Source organism: Gossypium hirsutum, chromosome A02, assembly GCF_007990345.1.
Source record: "Gossypium hirsutum isolate 1008001.06 chromosome A02, Gossypium_hirsutum_v2.1, whole genome shotgun sequence".
NCBI classification, from domain to species: Eukaryota; Viridiplantae; Streptophyta; class Magnoliopsida; order Malvales; family Malvaceae; genus Gossypium; species Gossypium hirsutum.
Genome location: NC_053425.1, coordinates 73,261,179 through 73,271,990, shown reverse-complemented (window position 1 = coordinate 73,271,990; position 10,812 = coordinate 73,261,179). Strand labels below are relative to the sequence as shown.

The 10,812-nt window shown below is 33.4% G+C and overlaps 1 non-coding gene across 1 annotated transcript; it reads right to left on the bottom strand.

Annotated features, from left to right (window-relative positions):
* Window positions 1–8,981: 8,981 nt before the first annotated feature.
* LOC121216406 (small nucleolar RNA R71) lies at window positions 8,982–9,087 on the bottom strand. Its single transcript, XR_005912595.1, has one exon. It is a non-coding gene; the product is annotated as a small nucleolar RNA R71 (small nucleolar RNA).
* Between the last annotated feature and the right edge of the window lie 1,725 nt (window positions 9,088–10,812).

The window sequence follows — 10,812 nt, the reverse complement described above, 5'->3', positions numbered from 1 at the left end:
AAAACTTAAAGGAAATAATCAAATTCCTTCTTTAATAGCCATAGCCGAATGGTCCATCCATCCATCAAAGTTTTTTAAAAAGAATTAGCATGGTATAAGTAAGAACCATGATAATTAACCTAAAACAAGCTAAAATTTCACAACTTTAACACAATATACTAACCTTATTAAACATTCAAATGGCCGAAAGTTCTTTGCCCCTATTCCTTCCTTCAATTCGGCCAAGAAGACAAGAATGAAGCCCCTTTTTTTTTTCATCACATTTTCATTCTTTTCTTTTATTTATTAAATCCCATAACCCAATATCAATTTCAACAAATATTTTGCCCATCATCAACCCACCTTGGCCGGCCACTATAAGGAAAATTGGGCAATTTGACATGCAAGTCCACCTTTGTGTTGACATGCACTAATAAGCCCCTTTAAAATTAACCTATCATTTTTCACCATGTCTCATGTTGATCCCTATTTAATAATTCCTCATGCAATTGGCAAAATTAAGGCATGAAACTTCCACATATGCATGTACACACATAATAAACATAGAATATAACAATTAATTATCTTCATAACTCGGTTTTGTGGTCCCGAAACCACTTCCTGACTAGGGTAAATTTTGGGCTGTTACAGTCACAACGATGATAAATTGATGTTGTGACATCAACAAGATTATGTTTCGACTTTAAGGTAGACCCCTATCATTGATAGCTTCCAAGCGTGTGAATGCTTCTTTAAATAATACTACACCAAATGTATATAAAATTGAAGTAGTGATGTCCACAAGTATGTGAGTCAAGTTGGAATATGTTACAATAGAAGACAGGGAAGTATTCCGAGGATTGTACGCAAGGGAGGATGAATTAAATCTATTGAAAACCTTTTTACAATAATCAGCCTAAATAGTAATAATTAAATTCTATATTATGACAGAGCATGAAAGAGATAAATATTAGAAACTAAGTAACTAAAATAGATAAAAATAAATAAATAAACAAACAACTAAACCAATTAAACCAATCAGGAAGATTAACTTGTTTCAGGGGTTGTAATTAACTTTAGATTTGGGTCTTAGGGTGAATTAGCTATTAACTAACTAATTATTACCTCTTAACCTCTAATTGATTGATACTTGCTTACCTATCGACCTCACTTTCTCAAGCAGGATAAATTACAATTTACTCAGTAAACTTGTCTCTCGACCTTGTTTAAACTTTGATTACTTTATAAGGTTGTCAATCCTAAAGTTTACGACCACGTAATTTATACCAACTAATTTTGTAGGAAACCCTTGATCGTCCATTAATCACTCCCCCATACACTTGTTAGTCTCCCTTAAGGGAATTAGCTACTCATGGTATTCATAATCTAAAACTCAATTGTTAGTCCCCCATACAAAGTGACCTTTGTCTCGAGACAATGGCACATGAAGCTAAATTCATTTTTCCCTGTTTCAAGTCTGGAGACAAGAATCCCTTGTCTCGAGACAACCAAACATCAAATCTAAAATAAGGATACAAGGGAGCCTCAAGACATGAATTTCAATGTCTCGAGACATGTTAATTTTTAAATGAAAATTATTACAAATAAATATAGCCTGGCTCAAGACATGTAGATCCTTGTCTCGAGACGTAATGTTGGAATTTGATAATTGAGTTTGGATTTGAGTCCCAACTATAAATTTGATCTTTTATATCTCTGTAAAATGATTTTGAAACATAGACATTATGAATGTATAATTGTGAATATTTTTATGATTAAATTGGTTTTGATCATAATTATGAATTTAATTTTATGATTAAGTAATGAGATAGCTTGAGTTGCTTTGCAATGTAATGTGACATCCCATATTCAAATCCGTCGACCAGGTTGGATGTGGGGGGTTACACCTTGCATATGCAAATTTCATCTTCCCCACTTTTGGTAGATCAAAAAAAAAATTTTTTTTAAAGCATTTGAAGAATGATATCAATTTTAAGGATATTATAAAAAATTAAAGCTTAGAGAAAATAAAGATTGATGCAAGATTGTAAGTTAGGATATATTTATGTCAAGAATATTCAATTGCATTCTTACAAGTAAACAATGAACTTCAAAAAAAAATGGTATGTTAAGAAAGCATATTTGGAACCCATTAAAGAGTGCACTTTATGCAAAAATCTAAGGATAATGAAACTATTTCTAATTACATAAGAGTTCAACCAGATTCATGCCTAAAAAATATATACCAATTTATTCTTAAACTAAGATACTAATTGTGAACAAGAATTGTAAATAAGACATGAATTAAGAATCAAATAATTGCATGCTAAGGATAATTCAATAAGCTTTCATGCAATTTTTTATTTCTAATTCTCCCCCTTACTAGATGGATATCCTAATGTTTTTCTCCTCTTTTCTATATACCAATTATTAATGAATAAAGTGAGGCATGGAAGCATAATGGCATCAACAAAGTGGATATGAAAATTTCATCAAATTTACAATGGTACCAATTATGAAAAGCATAAGGAGAAATTTATACAAGTCATACTTCATTGAATGACAAAAACGTATGAGAAAGAATCATTTCATTTGATAAGTGTACTAATCATCACAATATATGACAATGTTTGATTAAAAGATCTATGAGGCATACAACATGGTTGTGACATCCAATCAATAATATATAAATATAAGTAAACAATAGATACCAAAGAAAGTGTAATGTGAGGGAGGATGATCATATTATTATAATCAACGTTGATAATGGCAATAGGAATGATTACAAAGCAATAAGAAAGAAAAATAAGAATACACTGATTTTATGTGGAAAACCCTTATCGGGAAAAACCATAAGTAAAGAATGAGCAATTTACTATTTTGAAAAACACAAAATACAAGTGGAGTTCGAATACATCTATTTAAGGGGTTAAAAACCTGCTATAATCAATGTCTAATAGAAGAAGTATAGTCCTATACAAATTCAACTTGTGCGACGTGGTCCTTCACTAGTGAAAGGCATATCCCCCTATTTTGCCTCTCTACTTTTTCTTTACCAAGTGAAGAGATTCACGTCACAGAACTCTAACAATCTCCACATTGACACAAATACTCGAAGAACAAGTTCACGACCTCTTACACAAAATCTCTTAAGGGGTATTCTTCACCAATGAACACTAACCAAGTCCAAGGAATGCTCAAACTTGGCTATAGGAAGTGACTTAGTCATCATATCTATAGGATTATAATGAATGCTAACTTTGCTCACAACAATATCACTACGAGGAATAATATCACGTACAAAATGATACTAAACATCAATGTGCTTTGTCCTCCTCATGAAACATTTTATCATTCGTAAGAAAGATGGCACTCTGACTATCATGAAATATTGTACCGATCTGAAGGTATTTACTGAGTCCACCAAAGAGCCCCTTTAACTTGATATCTTCTTTACAAGCCTCAGTAATCGCTATGTACTCAACTTTAGTAGTAAGCAAAGCAACTATAGTCGGCAAAGTGGCTTTCCAATTGATGACACAACCCCCAATAGTAAAGACGTACCCTGTGAAAGGTCTTCTTTTATCAAGGTATCTAGAAAAATTAAAATCAATGTACTCAATGAATCCATCTATAGTTCTTCCAAACTATAAGCAAACATAAGTAGTACCTTGTAAGTATCTGAAAATCCATCGAACTTCTTTCCAATGTTCCTTACTGAGATTCGCTATGTATCTACTAACTGCACTAACTGTATATGATAAATATGGATGTGAGCAAACCATAGCATACATTAAAGATCCCACTGTACTAGAACATGGAACCCTTGACAAGTAGTCAATCTAATCATCTTATTGTGGAGACAAGGCCGAAGAAAGTCTAAAGTGGGTGCTGATGGAGTACTAACAGGCTTTTCATATTGAACCTGCAAAGAACTTTCTCAATGTACCCTTTCTAACTTAGGTACAATTTACATGCTTTTCTATCTCTAAGAATCTCTATTTCGAGTACCTTTTTGATGCTCTCAAATATTTCATCTCAAATTCTTTACTAAGTTGAGCTTTGACCTTTCTTATCTCTCATTTAGCTTTGGTTGCTATCAACAAGTCATCAACATAAATGAGTAGATATACAAATGAACCATCACTACTCTTTTTAAAATAAATACAACTATCAAAATTGTTTCTTTTGAAATCATGAGTAGTCATAAATGAATCAAATTTCTTATACCACTGCCTAGGTGATTGTTTAAGGCTATAAAGAGACTCTTTTCAGAAAGAAAACATAGTCCCTTCCTTGAGACTATGAAACCCTCTGGTTTTGCATATAAATATCTTTCTCAAGTTCTTTATGCAAGAATGTGTTTTCACATCTAACTACTCAAGCTCCAAGTCATACATGGACACAATACCAAGGAAGGCTCAAATCGAACTATGCTTAACAACTAGAAAAAACACATCTATGAAGCCTACACCTGGAATCTGGCTGTAAACTTTTGCAACTAGTCTTGCTTTATACCTAGGTTCTGGAGTCTCTTCTTTCTTCTTAAACACTTATTTACAACGAACAACCTTTTTACCCTTAGAAAGCTTCACTAGGTTTCATATACTATTCTTATGAAGTAATTCCATCTCTTCTTACATAACAATTATCCACTTTCTTGAATCTTCACAACTAATTGCCTCGACATAAGTAGACAACTCTTGATTTGCATCTATATATTAAGAAACATTTAAAGCATAAATACTTAAATCAACCTTAGTGAACCGCTTTGGAGGTTTAATTTCTCTTCTAGGCTTGTTCTGGGCAATAGAATATTGTGGTGCTAACTATGGTGAAGGAACAACTCTACTCTAAGTTTCTATACTAACCTGAGTAGTAGACTCTGCTGTAGATCCTAGATCAATATGAATCTCCACCTACTTCACATGTGTGTTTGATCTCTACTAGTGTTTATTGGAAGAGTCTTTCAGAGGTAAGTTATGTAGCATAACAGTCTCATAAAAAATTACAACTCTACTAATTACAACTTTCCTAGTTTCAGGCACTATAATTTATACCCTTTAACACCAGCCATATATCCGATAAAAACACATTTAATAGATCTAGGCTCAAATTTACCATTATCAACATGAGCATATGCAAGATACCTAAATATCTACAAATCAGAATAATCAACAGGAGTACCAAACCATACCTCTTGTGGAGTCTTGTTCTCAATGGCAATGGACGGAGACTGGTTAATTAGAAAACATGTTGTAGAGGTTGCTTCAACCTAAAAGGACTTCGATAAACAAGCATTCGACTACATGCATCAAACATTTTCCATTATTGTTCTATTCATTCGTTCTATAACATCATTTTGCTCTGGAGTATGGCAATCTTTCAAGTGTCTCACGATCCCTTCTAATTTGTATAATGCATTAAACTCATTAGAACAAAATTCTAAGCCATTATTTGTGTGAAGGTGTTTTATCTGTTTTCTTATTTGCTTTTCGATTATAGTCTTTCAATCCTTAAACATGGGCAACATATCACTTTTCTACTTTAGGAAAAATGCTCAAACTTTTCTAAAAAAATCATCAATGATAATCAACATATAATTATGCCACCTCTAGGAGGCACTCTAGATGGTACCCAAAGACTAAAATGAATACAATCAAGCGTTCCCTTCGTGTTATGGATTCATCTGGTGAATGAAACTCTCTTTCACTTCCCAAAATCACAGTATTCACAGAAATTCAATTTGTTAATGCTCCATCAAAAAGTCCTCTTTTGCTTAATTCTGCAATGTCGTTCTCACTCATATGGCCTAAACGCAGATTCCAAAGTCTAGTAACATCATCACCTGATAAGGAAAAGGAAGCAACGATTGCATCACATATAACTGTTGAACCATGCAATACATATAACTTGTTGGTCTTTCTTTTCCCTTTCATCACAATGAGAGAGCCCTTTTTAATCTTTATAACCGCACTTTTTGTTGTGTAATTGTACCCTTTTAAATCAATATTACTCAACAAAATCAAATTTTTCTTCAATTCTGATACATATTATATGTTACTAAGTGTTCTGACAACTCCATCAAACATATTAACTTTCATCGTGCCAATACTTGTAATTCTACATGAAGCATTATTTCCCATCAAAAAAACGCCTTCAGACATCGTTTCATATGTTGTAAACCAATCTCGATTGGGACTCATGTGAAAAGTGCAACTAGAATCGAGGATCTACTCCTCGCTTACTTTTTAGTTGTCAACAGAAGCAACTAGGAATTCATCATTGTTGTAGTCTTCTACTACATCAGCTGCACCAGATTGTTCTGGTTACTTTCCCTTTTGATTCATAGCCTCCTTTTTTATTTTATTCTGCAAGTTATAGCACTCAGACTTAATGTGCCCTTTCTTTTCACAAAAATTAGAGGTTTTACCTCTGTTTGAATATTTCAGTCTACCTTTTGATTTACTATCAGGATTTTGTTCTTGTGTACTCCCTCGATTGTTGTAAACTCTAAATTATATAGGTTTCTTCTAGTAGTTTTTACCACCTTTTTACTTAAAAATAATACTAATACTGATTATTTATCAATTAATTAAGTGAATTTTACTTATATTCTGAAAATGGACATAAATTTATAAAATATGCAAATTTGTGCTTTATTATGTTAATTTTGTGCATAAATTAAATTATTTCATGTTATTTATTAATGTGCTATATTTAATTAATGTAGTGGAACCATGAAGTTGATTTAATAAAGATTTTATTATAATTTTTTGCATGGATATGAGATTCTACCCTACTTGGATGGCAAAACCATTCAAATTAGGTCATGAAGATGTTGCTTTGACCCAGTGAAAAATGTGCTACATGGTGGACAAGTTTGACTATTAAATAGGTTACGAAACCGTCCAAATAAGGGGAAGAGAAGCCGAATTCTGCTAGGATATTTGGGCAACCAAAAATAAACTTTTGGATAATTATTTGGAGGTCCTTACACTTGGAAAATCATTGAAAATTAGCACAGTATGTTTGTTCAAGAAACCGTTCACCCTTTGCATGATTCAAGCATGCTTTTATGCTTGAACCAAGCAACCAACTCACCCTACTTTCTACATATTATGGTCAGCAAAAGGTTTGAGAAATCTAAGAGATCTTTGATGCCAAATTTAGTAAGTTCCTCCACCAACCTCAAGTATAAATACTTTCCCCTATCTCACATTTTAATCATCCCTCATTCATCCTTCATTTAACATTTCTCTTCAAATCTCTCATTGCCTTTCCTCATTCCCACGCATAGCATCCCATATTTCCTTTCTTTCTTAGCTAAAAAACCTTTATAAAATCATCTCTTGGCCTGTCACCTTGAGGAGTTATTAGCAAAGGAGCAAAACGAGGACGGGAGGAAAGTTCTCAAATCAAAGTTAACATTGTTACTAATTTGAACAGAGTTTATTCTTCCTTTACTTGTTACTTTAATTTTAATCATGTTTGCAATGTGCTTTGTTATCTTGCCATCAACTATAGTAGCTTAAAGTTGTTTAGCTAGGATGATTGCATCAATTCAATGAAGTTTGTTTAAATCATGTTTATAGCGTTTGTGCCTCAGTCATTCATGTTTTCAATTAAACTCAAGTATGTATTTCATTCATACGCAAATGGATACAATGGAATTAGATGAGCGATTCTAACCAGGCGATGGCTAATGGACACAATAGTTGAAAAGTACATGCTTAATTTAGATCCTAACCCAACTAAATTAAAGGTTCATAATAACTTTAACGACCTCTATTATCTTGCATATTTTTAGGTTTATGTGATTAAATTGTTTCAAACCTAACCCATCCTTGTTACTTCACATGAATTTTAAGAAACCCTTAGTTTAATATAATTAGTAAAATGCATGTTTTACTAAGTAAAAGATTTTGAAACGACTTAATTTGGTTTCAAACTCATGAAAGATCAAGTTGTCAGGGAACATGAGAAAAATTAATTAAGTTGAATGATGTAATTATTCTAGCCTATTATGTTATTCATTGTTAAAATTTGTGTTGTTGCTGCTAAATTCATCTCATACATTTTAATTAATTATCATAGTTACAATAGAATTGCATTAGGGATCACCCTGTATCTAGATAATTTAATTTAGTTTAATCATCCATCACTCGAAATATTGTGTTTTGATCACCAGTTTGTAAAACTTTAATTTTGCAATTAATTTATTAACATACACTGTCCATGTAGAGATGATAACTCTTTTACTTATTACTTGATAAGGACTGTGTACACTTGCATAGAGCTACGCATTACAAGTTTTTGGGACCGTTGTCGGGGTCTATTTCCTTAATTATTTTTTGTGAAATTATTCTTTGTAATTTGGTTTTTCTTTAATTTCTAACTTTACTAATTAATTCTTTATTTTTTATTCTTTAATTTTTTGTTATTTATTTTTAGGAGTTTATGAGCATAGATTGAATTATCGATTTATTATCGATAGACCCTAAAATCGAGTGAACATTTAGAAAAAGAATACATGAATGATTAGCCTAGAGACAAGTCAAAATGAACCTTGGAAATCAAAATGATTGACAAGGAAATGGAGCCAATCATATCCGTAATCCCTCTTATTACTGATGGTAAGGATCGTGCCATAAGATAGTACGTTGTGCCACTCTTTAATGAGTTAAATCAAAGAATTAGGAGGTTGAAAATCGAGGCACCCCAATTTTAATTGAAACCAGTGATGTTTCAAATACTGCAAAAGATGGGCCAATTCAGTGGAATGCCCACAAATCATCCACACCTTCACCTTCGATTATTCAGAGAGGTGAGTGATTCATTTGAAATAGCTAGTGTGACTAAAGATGAACTACAGTTTTAGTTGTTTCCATACTCATTGCGAGAACCATGGCTCAATTCTTTGCCACCTAGCTTATTTTTTTCTTGGCAAGAATTAGCAGAAAGATTTTTTGTTAAGTATTTCCCACCTAGCAAAAATGCTAAGTTACAAAATGAGATCACCACTTTCCAGCAATTGGATGATGAGCCCTTGTACAAGTTGTGAGAGAGATTCAAAGAATTACTTCTTAAGTGTCCTCATCATGGGATTCTACACTACATCCAGTTAGAGACATTTTATAATGGTTCCAATACGCACATAAGATTGATGGTAGATGCTTTTGCAAATGGTGCTCTCTTGTCAAAGTCTTATAATGAGGCTTACAAAATCATCAAGAGGGTCACTAGTAACAACTATTAATGGCTGACAAATTGAGCAGCGTTAGGAAGATGTGTAGCTACAGTTTATGAAGTCGATGCCTCCACTTCACTCTCAACTCAAGTATCATCTATCTCTTCAATGTTGAAACAGTTTACCACTAATAGTGGGATTAATTTTACAGCTCAAACACTGAGTTAGTTCGATATAGTTTCTTACGTATATTGTGGGGATGGCCATTCTTTCGAGAATTCTCCATAAAATCCTGAGTCATTTTATTATGTAGGGAACTAACACCAAAATAGAAGTGGACAAGGACCACATTCCAATTTCTGCAATCTTTCATGGTGAAACCATCCAAACTTTTCTTGGAGTAACCAAGGAGGAGGACCAAACAACACCTACATGCAACATAGACCAAGTCAATCCCAAGGTTTTAATTAAAGAGCTCCAAGAAAGACACTATTTTTTTGTAACACCCCTAACTCGTAACCGTCGCCGGAATAGGTTAAGAGGTATTACTAGACTTATAACTCAATTCAGAACAATAATTTATCAACTAACATTACATTTCAGTAAATATCACTCATTCACATTCATTATATACTTAAATTAAGCATACAAAGCCTTAATCATGCATTCGGGACTAAATTGATAACATATCAAAATTTTAGAAACTTATAAAATTTTCAACATTTCAAATATCACATGCCCGTGTAAGCAAGCTGTGTGCCTCACATGGTTAATAAACACGCCCGTGTCTTAGACCGTGTGGAAACAGGACATACATACTGACTTGCACCACACGGCCAGAGACACGCCCGTGTGCCTTGGCCGTGGTTGAAACTGACTTGGATCACACGGCCGACCACACGCCCGTGTGCTAGGCCTTGTGTCATTTAGGGGGTATACTGACTTATGTCACACGGTCAATCACACGCCTGTGTGTGAATCAGTGCGACACACACGACCAATAGACACGTCCATGTGTCTAAGCCATGTCAAACTTGTAGGGTATACTGACTTAATTTGTAGGGTACCCTAGGGGACACACGGTCGTGTAACATAACTGTGTGTAGCATACAGCTGAGACACATGCCCGAGTCTCTGCCCGTGTGGGCAAAAATAGGCCATTTGCAAAGCCATTTTGCCACATTACAAATACAAACATTGACAAGTATATTTGAACATATTTCATAACCCAATTGGAAAAAATTTCATAACCATTTCATATAAATATGTACCAATTCAACTTGTTATGCAATTACCTATTTAATACCATCCAATATCCATTTATCTAACAAATGCATATCAATAACCTACTTGCATATTTTTATTCAAACATTTCCGTACCAAAACTTACCATATTCAAACACATATATATACAACCAAAACATGATACCAAATAAGCCAAATCACATGGCTTAGCTTTTACACAAAAACATACCAAAATCAAGTTGTCAAGTATCATAACTAACATCATTTAAAATAGCCTTGTAACGCCCCGAATTTGGGCCTAAAAGTATTAGGTTTTGAGTAGGGGTGCAGTTAGGAGACTGCACATAAATATTTGATTGTGTAAGGAAGTGACACAATTGTGTGTTTGGGTTAGTGGT